General features: G+C 38.5%; 1 protein-coding gene across 2 annotated transcripts in view; it reads left to right on the plus strand.

Annotated features, from left to right (window-relative positions):
- The window catches only part of LOC106095973 (serine protease gd), a 277,246-nt gene that overhangs the window by 119,832 nt on the left and 137,285 nt on the right, over positions 1-20,129 (plus strand). For both annotated transcript variants that reach the window (XM_013263459.2, XM_059368101.1), the window contains exon 2: positions 10,022-10,185. The gene's annotated coding sequence lies outside the window, so the exon portion shown is untranslated. The remainder of the gene's footprint in view (positions 1-10,021; positions 10,186-20,129) is intronic.

Here is a 20,129-nt window from a genome sequence, read left to right on the forward strand (position 1 = left end):
GGCTTCTCTTATGACCTTTAACATACGTGTCGAAAATGGCATGAATCGGCTTATACCCTAATGCAGCTCCCCCATAAACCGATCTCATTATTTTACTTCTTCAGCCCCTAAAATTTGGCTGAAATTTTACGCAGGTCCATGTTTTGATATAGCTGCCATATAAACCGATTTTGGATCTTGACTTCTTGAGCCGATAGAGCCCGCAATTCTCACCCGATTTGGCTGAAATTTTGCATGAGGTGTTTCATTATGACTTCCAATAACTGTTTTATGTATGGCGCAAAACGGGACATAACCTGATATAGCTGCCATATAAACCGATCTGGGATCTTGACTTCTTGAGCCTCTAGAGGACGAAATTCTCATCTTATTTGGAAGAAATTTTGTACAACGGCTTCCCTCATGACCTTCAACATACGGGTCTAATATGGTCTGAATGGATATAATAGCTTGGTACAGCTTCTATATAAACCGATGCTTCTTGAGCCCTGACTTCTACAATGTACAGCATTCATTATGGTCCGAATCGGACTTTAACTTGATATAGCTCCAATAGCATAACAGTTCTTATTCAGTGTTCTTTGTTTGCCTAAAAAGAGATACGGCGCATAGAACTCGACAAATGCGATCCATGGTGGAGAGTATATAAGATTCGACCCGGCCGAACTTAGCACGCTCTTACTTGTTTATTATTGCTCTAGTAATGTGCACATGACTGGCATGGACTTTTATATCTAAATTTAAAGAAAAAAGGTTATGGAATGTATAAATTCAGTGGTGATTATAAACATCCACTGAGACACACATTTGCATATGTGTACTATTTTTTTCATAATTAAGCAGCAGTCATTTTCAGCAAACAACAGACTTTTCAACAGCAAGTCTGCTATTCTGAAATTGCAGTACTGCTGTAGTAGAAGAACTACTGGTACAAAGCAGCAAAATTAACTACTCATATCCAGCAGAGAGTGTTTGCAGCAAACTTTTTACTATGAGAGTTGATCAGTATACCTCGTAAAGGTTCTGGCTCTCTTCTTTCTTGGTGTTACAAGCAAATGCAGTAGGTTACCCTGCATGGTAAAGAAAGCCATAAGCAGCTTTCAACAATTTAAGTCCCTCGAACCTGAGGGAATTTTTCCGGCCTTCTACAGAAGCCGCCCCATCTGGCCACTATTTTCAAAACTCGTCTAGGACTAGCATATACTCCGAAAGCCTAGCAGGTTGCAAGGGTGGTATTTATACCCAAGACCGGCGAGGCACGTTATGAGACAACAAAGACGTACAGACCTATAAGCCTTACATCCTTTCTATTGAAAATAATGGAATGTATTGTGGACACCATGGTATAGAGTTGGACACCCAGCGAACTGCTCAAATACAAACATCATGCCTATGACAAAGGAAGGTCGGTAGAGACTACCCTGCACGAGGTTCTGCATAAAATAGAAGAATCCCTCGATGTCAAGACATACACATTGACGCTATGCATTGACATCAAGGGGGCATTTAACAATGTGCGGACCGTCACACTGATCAAATCCTTGGAACAGTACCGTGGGACCGGGTCATTAGAGACTCGATAAACCATGTGCTAAGAAACAGGTAGATAATTTATGGGTCCCATGACATAAATATACAGACATAAATGTGGGATACCACATTTTTAAAGATCTGCAAGTCCTCCTGTGTCTATCACAAAAAGTGTACTCACCTACCTATTATATCCTGATCAGCCTTTGTTTATTATTTAAAATTTTTTTTTTTTTGGTTAGGATGGGGGGGGGGGGGGGGGGATTGCCCTCTTAAACGTCCTTTCATATGAATACAATATATTCTCAGTCGTCCTACATGAAAGTTTGGTCTTGTTTTCATTGGGTGGTGGTATTTTTGGGGGTGGGGACGCCCCCCGACACTTAAGGTGAAATTTTTGTGCTACGTACGTACTAATCTCTTAAATACCTCTCACTTGTGGGTATATATATGGGTATCTATATTGCTCAAAGCGGCAAAATTGTCCTGTTGGGTGGTGTTTTTGGGGGTGGGGACCATCCCTGACACTACGGCTGACACTTTTATCGCAAGTTCGTACTCTCCTCTTAAATAAATTTTGGGATGGGGCGTTCCCCAAGGTTAGCTAACCCCAACAATTTATACCAATTTCATGTTTTTGGGGTACCATAAGGTGGCATGCAAAATTTAGCTTAAATCGGTGCACCCATCTCCGAGATCTGGGGTTTTTGAAAATTGGAATAAGTGGTCTCGTCTGGTCCCTCGTTTTTTCATGATCCGGATCTCCCCATAGGATTTTCGCCGTCCTATCGTTTGTTTCACTGGTCCACAGTACGTCGACCACGCCCTTAACTCGAACTGCGTCGACCCGAAAAGCTTCGGTTAAACCAGGTTTATTGCCGGCAGTCCTCTGGCATTCACTGTCAAATCGTCTGCAATTTAATTCCACCTTACTCCGCTATGACCCGCCACCAAAACGATGCGGATTGTGCTATCCTCAGAGAAGGCGTTAACCTCCTCCTTACACTCCAAGACTGTTCGCGATCTTATGGTGCTGGTTTTTATTGCCCTGATGGCCAGATTACTGTCCGATCTCGCGTGGACACTACACCACCACACCCATTCCGTGATCGCTCGGATCTCCGAATGCAGGATCGTATTATGGTCAGGCAGTTGAAAACAGATCTCTGTCCTTGGGTTTTCAATGTAGACCCCTAGGCCCACTCTATCCTCTAGCTTTTATCCATCTGTGAAGCATGATCTCCCAGATGACTATACCATAGGTCCGTCAATCCAAGACTGTACCTCTGGCCGCTATGTCTCGCACTCGACTTCAAGTCAAACTCAAGTATCCGATCGGAATCCTCTTCTTATCATTGTCCCATCGCCTTACGTCTCATAAGTGCCTCACAATTAATCTGTATGTCAATGGGTCGGACATCCATAATAGTCTCCAATGCCGATGTTCATGCCTTGATTGGAACCCAAGCATTCGGCCTCCACCGAAAATGAATATTCGCTTTAAAAACCTTATCGGTATAGCTTTTAAGTATGAGTATGTAGATTCAATAAAACTTTTCTGTGATTTTATCTATTTTTGGCACTCGCCATGCATTTGGTACTCAACAAGTTTAATGCACATTTGCTGTACAAATAACATGTTGTTACCAACATACCTTTTTCGCGTACCCGCAGACCTTTTTCTCTTTTTGTTGTCAACAGTGAATCAAAGTTTATATGAATGTTTTTAATCCGTGGAATACCAAATGTGTTTTTTAAATTTTAGTTTCCTTCATAAAGAAAATGGGTAGCCGCAAACTTAGTGTGACCACATCTGTTTAGAGGGGGGTGGGGTTGTTTTATGTTGCATTTTACTCCTACTTATGAGTATATTAAGTGAATGCATTAGGTACGGCTGGAGTAATACTAGTTGAAACTAGGTTAATTCATTTGTGGCTCATTCCATGAGTTGGGAAATCATTGCGTGCATCCACATACATTTGAGATTATAATGAATGCGATTGCTGTTGGTATGCATTTTTCCGCAGATTTAGTCCAAATTAGAATTAACATGATTTACCACACTGAAAGAAAATACAAATAATACAAATAACATAAATAAATAATAATACAAATAAATAATAATACAAATAACCTCTACCGAGCAATAAAATTTCTAAAAAGATCAAAGCGCAGAATCATTCCTATAAAAAACTCGAATGGTATTTGGAGTAAATTTGACAAAATAAAAGTTTCTGCTTTTAAAAAGTAACAAAAGATTGCAATTACCCCGTTTTCATTCCGTTCTGCTGAACATAAGACCCCATAAAGTATATATATTCTTGATCGTCGTGACATTTTATGTCGATCTAGCCATGTCCGTCCGTCTGTCTGTCGAAAGCACGCAAACTTTCGAAGGAGTAAAGCTAGTTCCTTGAAATATTAGGCAGTGCAGCACTGGAAACCCAATTCAGACAAAGAGACCATAACACATTTACATTTACTGGAGGGCCAATGATTGCGGTCATTCCGACAAACGTCGACCGAAGTAAGGCAGCTACACATGCTCTGATGGAGAACATCAGTAAGGGTAAGAGTTAAATTGACTTAATTCAGGACTCTTGGACGACCCGGAACAAAGTTTCTGGACTTAACCATATCAACTACCAATTATTCAATGGTAACACTAATACTCGGACCAGCATTATTTGTCATAAAAATATGAATTATATATTTTCACCAGAGTTGTATACAACGCACAGTGGGAGAAAATTGAAAAAATACTAGTAAAAAATATGCCGCGTGAGAACGGGTAGAAATATCTCTTTGAAATTTGAAATGGTTAGAGTTGAGGCGTTAGCGAGCTTAGCTTACTTTGGTAAATTTTCTATGAAGACTACAAATATTGTTTTTCTTGTTGTTGTTGTAACCACATTTTCATTTGGCGATCCTCGTCAAGCTCCTGTAGGTGAACAAGCTCTTTCCGGTTCAAAGGACTGATCGCCGCGGGAAAAGGGTGCCCATTGGTTATTTAAAGGCGCCAATAACTTGCCTTGTCATATCGAGCATTGTAGGCATTCAGAATTTGTGCAAGAGCCGGTGCCACCAGACCTCTCACTGAGACTCTCCGCTCGATATCGCGGATGGAGCATTCCACTATCCCCAACCTGTGGACGCACCCGATAGCTCGCAACTAAGCTTCTCGTGATAGCAATGAAAACCACACAGATCGGACCTCAATGTTTCAGCTTGTGTGGTGCTCACAGCTATACCGTGCCGCGTACAAATATTGTTTGGTGCATGGGTTTAGGGGGAATATGGAGAAAAAAAGTGTGCCAAATTGGGGACCTTGGCTTTGGAATTTTTTCGGAGGGATTTTCCAATTTTTCATTAAGAAATTGCCCATTTGGAAGTACTTAGGTTGACAAATCTTGTTAAAATTTCACCTTAAAAGAGTCTAAAATATGTCCTCTTTACAAATAAAGTTTTTTCAATAGCGACTAATCAATGAAAGGTCACCTTATCACATTTTTTGTCTTCCAAGCTGCATAACTTTTAACTGAATAATCAGGTGTGTAAATTTTTTGTGCACAATTTTGTCTCAAATTCAAATCATGCATTGTATTAAAAATCGAGACATACATGCATTCGTAAACTGTAAAATACGAAACCGATCTCGTCCAAAATTTTAACAAATAAAAATTAAAACTCGTATATTCCCAAAAGCAGTGTAGATATTGTACTCCTTAAGGAAGTAGGACCACAAATGAAGATTTGGCAGCCCGAAAAATTTTTCGAAATACGGATTTCGTCTAGAGTTGGTCACTCTAGAGGCCTGCCAAAAGGCGCCCGGGCAACCTAGGGCCTTGAAATGCAGACAATCTCGATAACACCTCAGCTTTAACCATTTAAAATTTCAAAGAGATATCTCCACCCATATTTTTTGCTAGTTTTTTTTCGATTTACTCCCACTGTGCGTCGATTGTTATTGTGATGAGACAAGGAAACGGTGGATCATACCTGACATCACCTTATCTTCCTTTTGACACTCCGAACCGCCACCCACGTCGAAGCTGCTACGGTTGGTGAGGAAGGCATTACAGACAGGAAACGAGATACTAATAGGGTACGATGCGAAATCCACCACATTTCCTGCGGTAGTACCAACATTAAGAATTAAGCCCTGGCAGAATTCTTAAAACTATTGACCCAATAACAATTAATATTGGTAATACCTTTATTAATTGGATATAGGGAGGATAGGGAGAAGGTTTTGGATGTGACGATATGTTCCATGGGGCACTCCTTCTCTGAACATCGCTACATTAGGTTTAGGAAAGCGCGGCCAGCGCCGACTCCGACAAGCTTCCGTAATAAGTTGAAATCCAACTGGACAAAATTCGGAAGACTACTCAAAAGATGACTTGGGCAATGTAATCTAGATTGTCCAAGCTTTCTACAGACAGACAGATAGACAGACGGACAGACATGGCAAGATCGACTTAAAATATATACTTTATGGTAACTAAGATCAATATTTCGATATGTTATAAACGGAATGACCCCCTTTCTATGGTAAAGCGGCTGAACAAAATGCGTTTTTGTTTTTCTTTATTTTTATTACTTTATTCAATATCGCCCGCCCACAAATGAGTGAGAAGGTTTTCTATTACACCTAATTTCATTGCTTTATCCCAATTTAGCAGACTTCGTCAAGGGAATTCTAGATATTGAAGCAACAAATTAAGGTACCTCACCAACCAAATAGTTTCAACATAAATGCCTGTTTTATACCATTTTTACTTATTCAGAAATAGATGATATGCGACCCTCCAGTTTGTGAGCATAGATAATATTATTAGCAATAGCAAAGTAATTAGTAATGTTTCTACAAACACATGCAGACAGGCAGACATACACTGAAACAGTGAAATAAAGACAGTTTTTATGACAGATGGACGGGATGTTATGCCCACCAACACTATCGTTGTGCCGACAGAAAAAAAGTTCTCTTGCCAATGAAGTATTAAATATTAGCACCCTCTCATAGACCAAACGAGCAATCGACCCCAATGTTTTATAGGACCAGTAGTCATTTGTCCAGCCATACGCGTAGCATGAACATAGCATCAAAGTTGTATCCTGCACAGGAGCATTAATGCAAATTTATTCATACAAACGCATCAGTGGGCTTAGAGCATTCAATTAGAATACCCACAATTAATTAAAATCAAATAATTTAACAAATGCACACAATATCATGACGGTAATGGCGAGGTGGACCCATTTCATGCTCAGACCCTCTTCTTTGGTGGCGGAGGCGTTGGTGCAGTCCAACATTGTTGCTGGCTAATAACATTTTATGAGCACGGTCGCTAAGTGACATTAGAGTCACGCACCGTATGCACGAACGGCAAGTGAGTGGCAACAGACAGACATCGGAGAAATCATCAAACGACAGAGTGCCAGACAAAGTCAAGGGACAGCGTACTCGTGGCCATAACAACGCCATATACTAAATGTCCGTTTGTTCGCTATTCCTGTCAATTGTGGGGGAATTGTGTTTGAAATAAACTTAAGATGTTATGACTACTGGCTCATGACTTGTGATAGAAAACAAATGAAACAGTGCACAACAGTTTAGACTCAGATGGACCTGCACACAGTGGCTTTATTCCAATTAAATAAATAGGTAAAAAACAAGTAAAATAGTGATCGGTCGGGACGAAACTTAGGAACCCACCACCATGAATTCTGGTAAAAATGTATACAAAAAAAATTTTGTTGAAGAGCATAATTATTGGGTTGCCCAAAAAGTAATTGCGGATTTTTCATATAGTCGGCGTTGACAAATTTTTTCCAGCTTGTGACTCTGTAATTGTATTCTTTCTTCTGTCAGTTATCAGCTGTTACTTTTAGCTTGCTTTAGAAAACAAGTGTAAAAAAAGTATATTTGATTAAAGTTCATTCTAAGTTTTATTAAAAATGCATTTCCTTTATTTTAAAAAATCCGCAATTACTTTTTGGGCAACCCAATATATTCTACATACCAAAATTCTGTCAAACCAGTAAAAATTAAAGCTGCTAGGAACCGAACAAGGATGATCGACAGATTGGTTTACATTGGAGCAACATCAGGTTGAAAACTGATTTGGACCGCATTTGGCGCAAAATTGCGGCCTTAAAGGGCTCAAGAAGTCAAATCCGGCGAGCGGTTTATGTGGGTTCTATATCAGATTATAGACAGATTTGAACCGTTCTTGGTACAGTTGTTGGAAGTCATAGTAGAACACCACGTGCAAAATTTCAGCCAAAATCGGACAAAATATTGCGGCTTCCAGGGGCTCAAGAAGTCATCGAGAGATCGGTTTATATGGGAGATGTATCCAAATTTGAACCGATATGGCCCATTTGCAATCCGCAAAGACCTACATCAATATTAAGTAGGTGTGCAAAATTTCAAGCGGCTAGTTTTACGAGTTCGACTGCTATCGTGATTTCGACAGACGGACAGACGGACGGACATGGCTAGATCGACTCAGAATGTCGAGACTATCAAGAATATATATGCTTTATGGGGTCTTGGATTAGTATACCCCCACCCTATGGTGGCGGGTATAATAAACAAGTGCTAAGTTCGGCCGACCCAAATCTTATATACCCTCCATGGATCGAATTCGTTAAATTCTTTGTACGGCTTCTCTTTAAAGGCAGCTCCTAAAAAGGGGATATGAAAGGTCGTGGTGTAATTTATATATATATTCGATTTGAAGATCATTATTCCTGTTCATAAAGAATATGTGGATCTAGTCATGTCCGCCTCACAGTCGTTCCGTCTGTAGAAATCACAATAATAGGCTCCCAGTTCAATATTAACGGAATAACTAGGCTAAATCACCTTCATTCTATGATGAAGGGTTTGAAAACGTATAAAGTTCGGTCCGCCGAACTTTGATTACGTAATACAGCGGATTTGTTTCTAACATCTTGACTCTTTTTATGAGCTCATGATGTGGTTCTACGTGGCTACTATACTAAAATACCAACCGATTTGAACCATAAATCATTTTTGGATATAGCTACTAAAAATATCACTATTTTGTTATACACAATTGAACAATAACTTGTATTGGGTTGCCCAAAAAGTAATTGCGGATTTTTTAAAAGAAAGTAAATGCATTTTTAATAAAACTTAGAATGAACTTCAATCAAATATACTTTTTTTACACTTTTTTCTAAAGCAAGCTAAAATTAACAGCTGATAACTGACAGAAGAAAGAATGCAATTACAGAGTCACAAGCCATTGAAAAAATTTGTCAACGCCGACTATATGAAAAATCCGCAATTACTTTTTGGGCAACCCAATAGATAGGTAGATAGAAGACAGAGGGATAGTAATCAAAGGTTTCATTTTGACAACGCCATGCTTCATGTGTTCTCTGGGTGTTGGGAAAATCTCATAAAAATGTATGTTACACAAAATTGTTTTTTTGATAAAACTGTCTGTAAAACTTTGTCATTTAAAAAAATGTCATTAAAAGTTTGTTTTTAAACAAAATGCCATTAAAATTCAATTTGTGATGATAGTTCATCTTTACAAAGTTTCTAAGAAATTTGGTCTTTATAGAAAATTTCAAGGAAATTTTATGTTAAGTGACAATTTTTTAAAGTTGCTGTTTAGATAAAACTTCAACAATATTTTCTCTTTGACATTAAAAGTTTGCTTTTTGAAAAAATTTTATTGAAATTTTGTTGTTACAGAAAATTTTATTTAAATTTTGCCTTAAGGAAAAATTTTTTTAAAACGGGTTGTCTTTAGAAAAATTTCAGTTTTTATGTTTAGAGAAAATTTCCCTCAAGTTTTATCTTAAAGAAAATTTAATTGAAATTTTTCGCTAAGAAATAATTCTTAATTTCTTTTTTTTAAATTTTGTGTCTGTAAAAAATTTTACTAAAATTTGTTCGATATAATCGATTTGGAAAAGTTGTTATCTTTACAATTTTTTTTTTTTTGAAATTTGTACGTCAAAAATGCTATTTTGCGAGCTCAAGAATGCAGGTCATACATACGGTTTTAATAATGTTACATTTTTATGAGAGCGACGCTATTCCGTTTAAGTGCAGATTTCCATGCCCAGATATGCCTGCATCCTGAGAAAATATGCATCAACAATTTTACTTCTTCTATGCCCTTGGCTAAAAGGAAATCACTGTTGACTCCTGGTTTGTTTTTATTTCATTCATTAAATGTTCGCTGTATCTCAGTTAAATGGTTTAATTTGTAGAGAAATTAAAAGGGAACAGTAAGCAAGGTACAAAAAAAAAATACCTACCACATACTACAACAGTCGTGGACTCTTAACCATCATTGCTTCCTTGCCCTACACTACACTACAGTTAACATATACTTCATTAGAAGAGGCAGAAGACCCTCATCATTGCAGTCGTGCAGTTTGTGTATGATTTCATAACGTTTTCACACTGTGTTTTTTTTTCTTATTTTTATTGCAGGTCCCTTTGCATTTGGTGAGGAATACCCTCAAGTTTTTGTTAATTTGTTCCCGGAATTACATTCCTATTTGGGGTGCTTCAAAAGAGAGTTTCACAAAACCATATACACATCTGCACACAATCATCCTGAAAGGAGCATAAAGTCAGAGGCGTTGGAATATTAGGTGAGTTTTTCTTTAACTTTCACCCACAAAGTTAATTAAAAAACAATTAACTTTATACATATATTTTTTCTATGCGTAAATTTATTTTATTTACTTGGTTGACTAATTTTATTTTAATTTAATAAAAACATTAAAAGTTCTCTCAAATGGCAAATGCTGGCCACAGAAACTCGTATGATACACATGGAACTGCATGAGCCATGGCATTGAGAGAACTCATGCTGTACATGCATTCGTTGAACATATCCTTCAGTTGCAAAAGCACCCATCCTTCGAGTGCATATCAACAATAAATGTTAACAAAAGGCTGTATGTTCTGTGAGCTGATATTCCAGCTACCCAGAACGATTTCAGTCCAATGGATAAAGTTTGATGTTTATATTTAGCTCCATATTTCAATTCTCATCAATTTTTATGAGAGTATAGCATGTGGAGCCCATAACAATAGGATCATAAAAGCAGGCACCAATCTTGAATTTTTATGCAGGCATAAAGTAAAGAAAAATTGCAAATTTCTCGTGACTTCAAAACACTTTCACTGGAAGAATATATTGAAAAGTTAGCAATAGCAATACAACTGCTTAAAATTCAACTAGAACATAATGCAATTGAAGTCGGTAGTACAGGGACAGCATTTATAATTAGACATAACGACATTACAACTAGACTAATTATTCTTCAATGAAATCTTCTCTTCGCTAAAGACAAAATTTAAAGAAAATTTCTCTAAAGAAAAAATTTCTATGAAATTTTCTCCTAAGGAAATATTTTTGCTAAATTTTCTCTAGAAAATGTCTTGAACAAAAAGACAAAATTTCTATGAAATATTTTGTAAAGACAAAATTTCGACGAGATTTTCGTTTAAGACAGAACTTTCTATGATACGCTCTCTAAAGACACATTTGAAATTTTCAGTCTAAACCAGATCTCATTCCCTGGGTTCTCAATGTACATATTGTAAAAAAATGGTCACAAAGTTGTGTGACCCACGTTACAAAAAATTTGAGTGTCTTTGGAGATTAGTATATATTTAGGTAATTTCAAGCGAATTTGGCGTAGTTAACCTCAAAACTGATATTGTATGATTTAAATATGAAAAAACGACAATTTGAAATTTTTGTCTCAACAACCCAAAACGTTTAAAATTTTTTGTCTAAAGCTGTGAACTTTATGTGACGAACGCTACATTTTTTCCGCTAACTCATAAATAAACAAGTAAAAACGCATTGAGTTCGGCCAGGCCAAACCTCCCCCTTACCCCAAAAGTACTGCCCAAAAATAAAAGTGGACCGATCGGGACAATATGAGAGTAGAGTTCGAATTTCATAATAAAAGTTGGGTCCAAGTATACGGGGGGACGCCCCAGCCCCAAAAAACCCTCAAAATAGGTTTATTTGACGATCAATGGCAATATGGGACTCATATGAAAGATATTCGGGAGTAGATTACGAATATGGTCAGGAAATAGGAATAGGCTTTATAATTTATTGATAACGGAAGGGGCGGACCTTCCACCGTTACCCCAAAAACACCACCCAAAATCAAAAGTGGACCGATAGTGGAATTGCGTCTTGTAGGGGCTCAAGAAGCAAAATCGGGAGATAGGTTTATATGGGAGCTGTATCAAGCTATTGATCGATTCAGACCATATTAGACACGTATGTTAAAAATCATGAGAGAAGCCGTTGTACAAAATTTCTGCCAAATCGGATGAGAATTGCGCCCTCTAGAGGCTCCTGAAATCAAGATCCCAGATCGGTTTATAAGGCAGCTATATCAGGTTATGTTCCGATTTGCGTCATACTTGGCACGGTTATTGAAAGACATAACAAAACACCTCATACAAAATTTCAGCCAAATCGGATGAGAATTGAGGGCTCTATTGGCTCAAGAAGTCAAGATCCCATATCAGTTTATATGACAGCTATACCAGAATTAGGACCGATTTAAATCATACACAGTTGTTGGAAGTGATACCAAAACACCACGTGCAAAAATTCAGTCAAATTGGATAAAAATTGCGCCCTCTATAGGTTCAAGAAGTCAAGACCCAAGATCGGTTTATATGGCAGCTATATCAAAACATAGATCGATTTGTACCATACTTAGCGCAGTTATTGGAAGTGATACCAAGCCACCAAGACACAGAATGACGAAATTAATATACCCCCATCCTATGGTGGAGGGTATAATAACAAACTTTTTTAAATTTCAGCGAAATCGGGTAATACATAAAGCTTTATGGCCTTCAGACCCTCTGTCGGGAGATCGGTCTATATGACAGTTATATCTAAATATAGTCCGATCTAAACCATATTTACGTCAGATGTCGGGAGGCTTAAAATAACCCACTGTTGCAAATTTCAGCGAAATCGGGTAATAAAGAAAGCTTTTATGGTCTTCAGACCCTTTATCGGAAGATTGGTCTATATGGTAGCTATATCTAAATATAGTCCGATCTGAACCATATTTTGGGTCAGTTGTCGGGAAGCCTTAAACTACTCACTGTTTCCAATTTTAGCAAAATCGGATGAAAAATTAAGTTTTTATGGGCATTAGGCCCTTTATCGGAAAATCGGTCTATATAGCAGCTATATCCAAATATGGTCCGATTTGGCCCGTTCAAGAACTTAAACAGCGTGCATCGAAAAGACGTATCTGTGCATATTTCAACTCAATATTTCAATTTTTGAAGGCTCTAGAGCGATTACAACAGACGGACGGATTCGTGAAATTCAATATCTATTCTAACATTGTGTTAACCAAAAAATAAATTTGGATTTATTTCAAAATTTGGTGGTTGGTAAACTGTTTCTGCGATCTGCCCATATGGCACCCATTAAAGCCTTCATTATGCAAACTACAAAGTTATAAAGGTGCCCTGTCGAAGGTGGTTTGTTTCCAAAATATCGCATTTTTAAGTTTATTCGACTATGGTGGCCTAGTGGCCTGATTAAAATTCACTTCCGTTCACTGAATTAAGTGACTTTGCTAAAAATGCAGCCACACATTCAAGTGAACTCACAAACAGTAGCTCCCATATTTGCAACTAGATTAACATCTGGCTACCCGCACATCAGGATTTGGTTAAAATCTACATGGACGATGGCGTATCGTGTTTAACGTGTTCAATTCCATTAAAATGCAAATGATTTAAGCCGGTTGTCATTGGTTTAAATGTGTTCGCCACCCCACACCAGTTTTTTGCTGTTCTTGTTGATGTGGGAAAAGTGAAAATTTCAAACAACAACACAAACCATATTGTGGACCCATAAACTTGACTGACAGTTGATGTTTTGAGGGAATGATTCAGCGTGTTTGAAAAGGCAGTCTACTCAAGGTGTGAAAGTGAATTTTAATTTTTATTTCTCCAAAAGGGGACAATTATTGCATGTGACGACTTGATTCCTTGCTAGTTTCCGTTTCCTGTACATGTTCGCATTCATCTACTAAAAAAAAATCTTTGGGATTTATATACCTATATGAGTAGAAGCATATGTATGATTAGGCACAAATTGTGAAAAAAAAATGTTCGCAAAATGGAGTTAAAAAGTTTTGTGTAGACTTTAAGCCATGACAAAATAAGCATGGCTTGAATCCAGTAATGAAAAGCAAAAGTCGGGCGGAGCCGACTGTGTAATACCCTACCCCACATAGTCTACATTCTACTTTTAATACATAAAACCCATGTCGAAATCTAGTCAGACTATAATTTAGCTTTTGTTACGATAGGACCTAAATTGCGGCTACTTCAGCCTTGAAAGGCCATATCGAATGAAGGATATATATGTGAGTTAAATCTAATTCTTAATCTGTATCGATTTTTATGAGTTTTTGCACATGTATTGGAACGTCAGGAAAAACATGACTTGAAACATTTTATAAAGATCAAACCAAAATTGAGGTTAAAAGTCCACATAGGATGAAATATATACATGGGAGCTATACCTAAATCTGAGCCCATTTTTATGCACACGTTTTGAGACATCAAATAAAACATCTCATGCAAAATTTTGTAAAATCGGACCAAACTTGTGGCTAGGCGGAGATCCTTGCAATTAAAGAAGTGGTGAAATGGCTAAGATATAATGTCTTAAAGACGATTGGCCTAAATATTTTCTCAGACGGCCATTAAATTCCTCCAGAACGTATTTCTGAATTTAAAAACCGCCATCGACTGTCGCAAACTGAAGTTTGCAAAAAGTTTAAAAAAGCTGTGAGGACGTCGAGGAATAGGAGACTATAGAACATATGCTGTGTATATGTTCTGCCCTGGTTGTCAGAAGGAGTTGCACTTTAGGTTCTCAATTCTTTAAGAACTTTTCTGATTTAGCGGATGTCAATATTCGCAAGTTGCTGGGCTCAACGGTGGGAACTAGAAGTGGATGGTTCAACAGTAGGAACAAGAAGGCATCTTCCTTGTCCCGACTAGTAAAATTCGAAATGTTTTCTTCACTTACGAAGATATTAAAGACCCCAAAAGCTATTTTGTATGATTCTAATTATGTTTTAGTCATGTTCGTTAGTGTCACCATCATTTATTCAAATTCAGTTTGCATTGTGTCCTCTCATGCAAGAAAGTGTGTGGTTCTTCAATCAATCATATGCACATTCACTTCGCTTGGGCTTGCTCCGTATATCTAATGGTAACCTGAATTTACGGAACACTGAGTTTCACAGACATCGAACTGTTTTAGTGTGGAAGACCAACAGCACGAAATCTGCTGTATATACAAGCCAACTTTAATCGTTAACACCACCACTGCAATAAGCCGAAAATCACAAATTACTCGAATAAACACATGGTGGTTTCCACGCCACTTGTTAAACAATGTGCTATTATGTGTGCCTAGCACCCTTGGCTACACGGATGCTGAAAAATACATTCACACACACACACACTCACTGAAACCGTTCGTACGATATTTGGACCCAACTGCCATCTACGGTAGAACATTAGAGGTTTATTTTGTGTGTGTGTGTGTGCGTGTGTATGCGTGACATTGACTGAACATTGTTCGCCTAGGCGTATACGCATTTTGACATCCGAACATCACATGTGCGACTGTGTGCTGTTAACTGTCTATACCAAACAAAGTACTTGGTATGAACAGAGAGCATTGTATCAACACATATCAGAGACTTAATGTTTGTCTGTGTGCTTACGTGTATGGGTATACGTGCATTTGAGTTCACATTTAAGGTTCTAAGACAAAAAAAAATTATACCCAATGACACTGTGGGTTGATACGAGGAAAATTTTTTCAAAGTATTCTCAGTTTAAACACTGCACCTCAAATTGGGTTTTTTTGGTGTGTTAATTTTCAGTACTTGCAGATGTAAGCATGTGTCTATGACGCTGAAAGCTTGGGATCGAAAATTGGCAAAAACATCACAAAAACAAGTAAAAGCGTGCGAAGTTTGGTCGGGCCGAATCTTGGGAACCCACCACCATGGATTCTGCTAAAATTTCTACAAAATAAATTTAGTTGAAGGGCATAATTTTGTTCTACATACCAAACTTCTATCAAACAAGCAAAAATAAAAGCTTCTAGGAACCGAACAAGGATGATCGAGAGAACGGTTTACATGGGAGCTACATCAGGTTATAGACTGATTCGGACCGTATTTGACATAGTTGTTGGTAGTCGTAACAGAACACCGTTTGCAAAATTTCAGCCAAATCGGACAAAAATTGCGGCTTGTAAAGGTCTCAAGAAGTCAAATCGGGAGATCGGTTTATATGGGAGCTATATCAGGCTATAGACCGAATAGGACAGTACTTGGCACAGTTGTTGGAAGTCATAACAGAACACTACATGCAAAATTTCATCCAAATCGGACAAAAATAGCATCCAGGGGCTAAAGAAGTCAAACCGGAAATCGATTTATATGGGAACTATATCAGGTTATAGACCGATTTAGACTGTACTTAGCACAGTTGTTGGAAGTCTTAACAGAATACTACGTGCAAAATTTCAGCGAAATCGGACAGAAATTGTGGCTTCCGGGGGCTCAATACGTCAAATCGGGAGATCGGTTTATATAAGAGCTATATCTAAATCCGAACGGATATGGCCCATTTGTAATCCCCAACGACCTACATTAATATCTGTGCAAAATTTCAAGCGGCTAGCCTTATGCGTTCGACCTCTATCAACAAACGGACGGCAAGGGTTTTAGACAAATATTTCGAGGTGTTACCCACCACTCCTATGGTGGTGGGTATAATCGGCGATGGTTTTTCCCCTCCTAATGCTGGCGACATTTGTACTGTACCATTTGGTAAGGCAAATACAAATGCAAATTTTGCCCATGAATATTCTACTAAGGAACAGCGGCAAACTTCTCACATATCGATGAGTGCTGTCCAATTGAATCGGAATGGACAGCACTCATTGATATGTGAGAAGTTTGCCCCGGTTCCTCAGTGGAATGTTCATGGGCAAATTTGTAATCCTCAGTACAGCCACTCCAAATTTGGAACCCAAATTTGTATACCCAACATCACTACTGTGGTAATATAGCATAGTGCATTTGTTTGTAACATAAAGAAGTAAAATAGATAGACCCATTGATAGGTATATCAATCGACTAAGAGTCTATCACTGATTCCATCCAGGTATGCCGACCATCTTAAAAACTTGCACAGACTTCTTTTTTGAGCAAGAGAAATTCTGAAATTCCAAAAAATCGGTTCACATTTATTTATTGTGGTCATTTGTTATACAATCCTCTCGAAATTAGGTATGAAAGTTTCCCTTATGACTTTTTTGAGACTTATAGAAATCGTTTCAGATTTAGATATAGCTCCCAAATATATGTATCGCCCAATTTTGACTTCTGGAGCCAATGCTAGATCACCCGTCAACCCATCTTAAAAATTTTGTAAAATTTCTTCTTCTATTGTTTCTACTAGTGTATTGACTTTGCCCGAAATCGGTTCAGAGTTACACATAGATCTCTCTCGTCCGATTTTGAGTCCTATTGCAATGAAATGATTAACTTTTAACCAATCCTAACGAAATTTGACACAAAACACTCTCTTATGACTGTTGAAGTTTTAGTCAATTATATGGAAATCGTCTCAGAAAAATATATAGCTCCCATATATATGCATCATTCGTTTTGAATTTACAGAGCCTAACCTATTTTTGAATTTTTGCACAGATTTTCCCCAAACTTGGTTTGGATGGTTTTATTACCCATCTAAACACCTATGCTGTAGTCCATCAAAATCGGTTCAGAACACGAATCTGCCAATTAAGGTGTAAGGTATTCTATAGTCGCCACCACCCGTCTTTGGCTTTCTTGACTTGATGTTTGAGTTTGTTAAGAAATAAATGTGTCTTGCATTTCCTACTCATTTCCAGAGGAACAGGAGAACCATCAAGATCGCTTTAAAAAGCCCAACAACTTGCGAATGTTTACATCCCCTAAATCAGACAAGCTCTTAAAGAAATGAGATTCTAAAGTGGAACTCCTTCTAAATGCCAGTGCGGGACTCAAACACACAGTAGATGTTCCATAGTCTCTTCTTCCTTCACGTCTTTACAGCTTCTGCAGAAGTCGTTACTTGCCGCATTCAGTCTATCAGCTTATTTTCTGATCACACAATAACCTGTCATGGAGAACACTATGACTGAGACGTCAGTTCTAGCTAGATGCAGGAAAGCGATAAACTTCTTAAAGCCCAGATTTGGCCATATATATTTGGAATGTTCACAACCCACCCTTTGGACCATCTGTCTTTTCTTGCCTTTAGGGCCTGATGCTGAACACTTAGCTCACATGTCGCCAGAGGCATATCCACAGATTCCAGATCACCCGGAATGTCTAAGGTTGTTTCTAGTCTCACAAGCTTATCTGCTCTACAATTCCCAAGGATAGGATATCTTTATAGCGCGGCACCCAGAACAGAGGAATTTTTGAACTATTTAGGCATTTCGTTCAGAGATCTGCTACAGCTGAGAGCGATTTTTAATTTCATTAATATGTTCCCCAGAGATTAAATGGCTGCATGGCCATCTGAGAAGACACTTATGCCAGTTGTCGTTATGCCATTATATCGTAGGCACTCCACCATTTCTCTAATTGCAAAGATCTGAGCTTGATACATACAACTCCTCGATACGACCAGTCCTAGTTCTTCAGAGTTCGCTCCAAAGCCCTTCTGTTTGCAAGAATACAGACTCTATGTCTTCCATTACCCGTACCCTTGAGTAGTGTAAATCCCGAAATTCTTAGGCCACGAACTATTCCTCCTGGTTCCTGGATAAGAACTACTTTCCTGATAAGAACCACATCAAAGCCCCCTGCCATCAGCAGGACCTTTAGTGCAGCCGAAGTGGTCTTTCAATGTTGGAGATTTATCAGCAGAAACCTGACCATTGCCAGGATTCAGAATTCCCACCACAGTTGCGTAAGCCTCGACGAGTCCGCCAGGAGTTCATCCTCACAGGGTTTGTGCGATCTTGTCATTATGAGTTTCCTTACTCATCCAGGGGCATCATCATCTTCCCCAGGACCCTGCAACTTGTATGGACGATTCCTCCACGAATGCTTCACTCCCTGCTGCTGTCGAAATACCTTTTGAGTTCCGTTCTTCCCCGCTGGCGCACATCTTGGGCCCAATCCAAACGGGTGACTTACTCATTCAGTGTTTGTCGGGTCCCGTTTCGACGCCTTCCCCAACTGTTTTGATGGTGCAGGGGGATTTTCAGTCCCTTCGAAACCGCCAGACTTTACATTTTGTCGCTAGTTCCTCAAACAAATACTCAGCAACAACAGCTGAGTCATCTGCTCATTCTCCAATCCAACCGCTTCTATAAACTTTCAGCTTCAACTTGTTGAATCCGTAGCATACAACTCCTTCAAACTGATTGAGAAAGCCGGAGTTTAGTACAGTACTGCATGTCTCCGCTCGACATCAACCACATCCAATCTATCAATCGTACAGTCGATGGTTGAAAGATTGGGACTTCATTACCTTAGTTTCCCAAGTATTGATTAAGGATCTGTGGGAACTCTTGGTATCCATGCATCTTAAAGAGCGTTTTAGAGAATGCCGATAGCCTAGGCACATTATAGGCATACGGATTTAAAAAAGGTTTGGCCTTGTTCTTAAGATTCGGATCAAGTGTCTTCATCAAAAGCTCCTGCTGACCAGTCGTTTGTCGGCTAGTGAATCCTGGCAAAGTCGCCTAGTCGGCTAGTGAATCCTGGCACGGTTCGGCCTTGTTCTCAAGACTCAAAAACTCCTGCTGACCAGTTGTTTGTTAGCTGTGAATCCTGGCACTGTCGCCTAATGGATAACACTATCATAGCTTTTCTTGAGTGACTTAAAATTTTTTCCAAATATAACTACCTTTTGTGAGTTACAGAATATTCTTGCGGATCGAAATAACAAAACTCCATTCGCTCCATTCTAATTAAGTTCCCCTTTATAACATTTGGATTATTTCACAGCCCAGTATGTCGCGGAAATTCGAAAGGTAGATTATTTCAGTCCCTTCCAAATCTACTCCATTTTTTAAAGTTTACCTCTCTGTAAAGCGAAGTTTTATTTGGAGTTTGTCGTTTTAATCCGAAAGCTAAGATCCGTGATATCTCTGGAAAAAGTCCGTGGTTTAAATCTATGATCCGTGGTTTCTCTGGAAAAACTTTGGAGAATTTTTCCTAGATTTCAATTTTGAGTAGTGCCAAAATTGACACATCCTAATGAAAATCGTGATAATCTGAGATTCCATATTTTGTATCTGGTTTCCGAAAGAAGTTTATCCCCACTGTGCTAAGCCAGGCAAATTCAGAAGTTATACACTTTGGTAATTTATGCATGTGTGGTTCTTTTCTACCCAGACAGGCATTGCCTCTCATTTACATACCGTTCGCTTAAGGCACTTTTAGCCTTAAGACAAACAGCAAGTAACAAACACTTTGTGGCA

This window comes from Stomoxys calcitrans, chromosome 4 (genome assembly GCF_963082655.1).
Source record: "Stomoxys calcitrans chromosome 4, idStoCalc2.1, whole genome shotgun sequence".
Lineage (NCBI taxonomy): Eukaryota > Metazoa > Arthropoda > Insecta > Diptera > Muscidae > Stomoxys > Stomoxys calcitrans.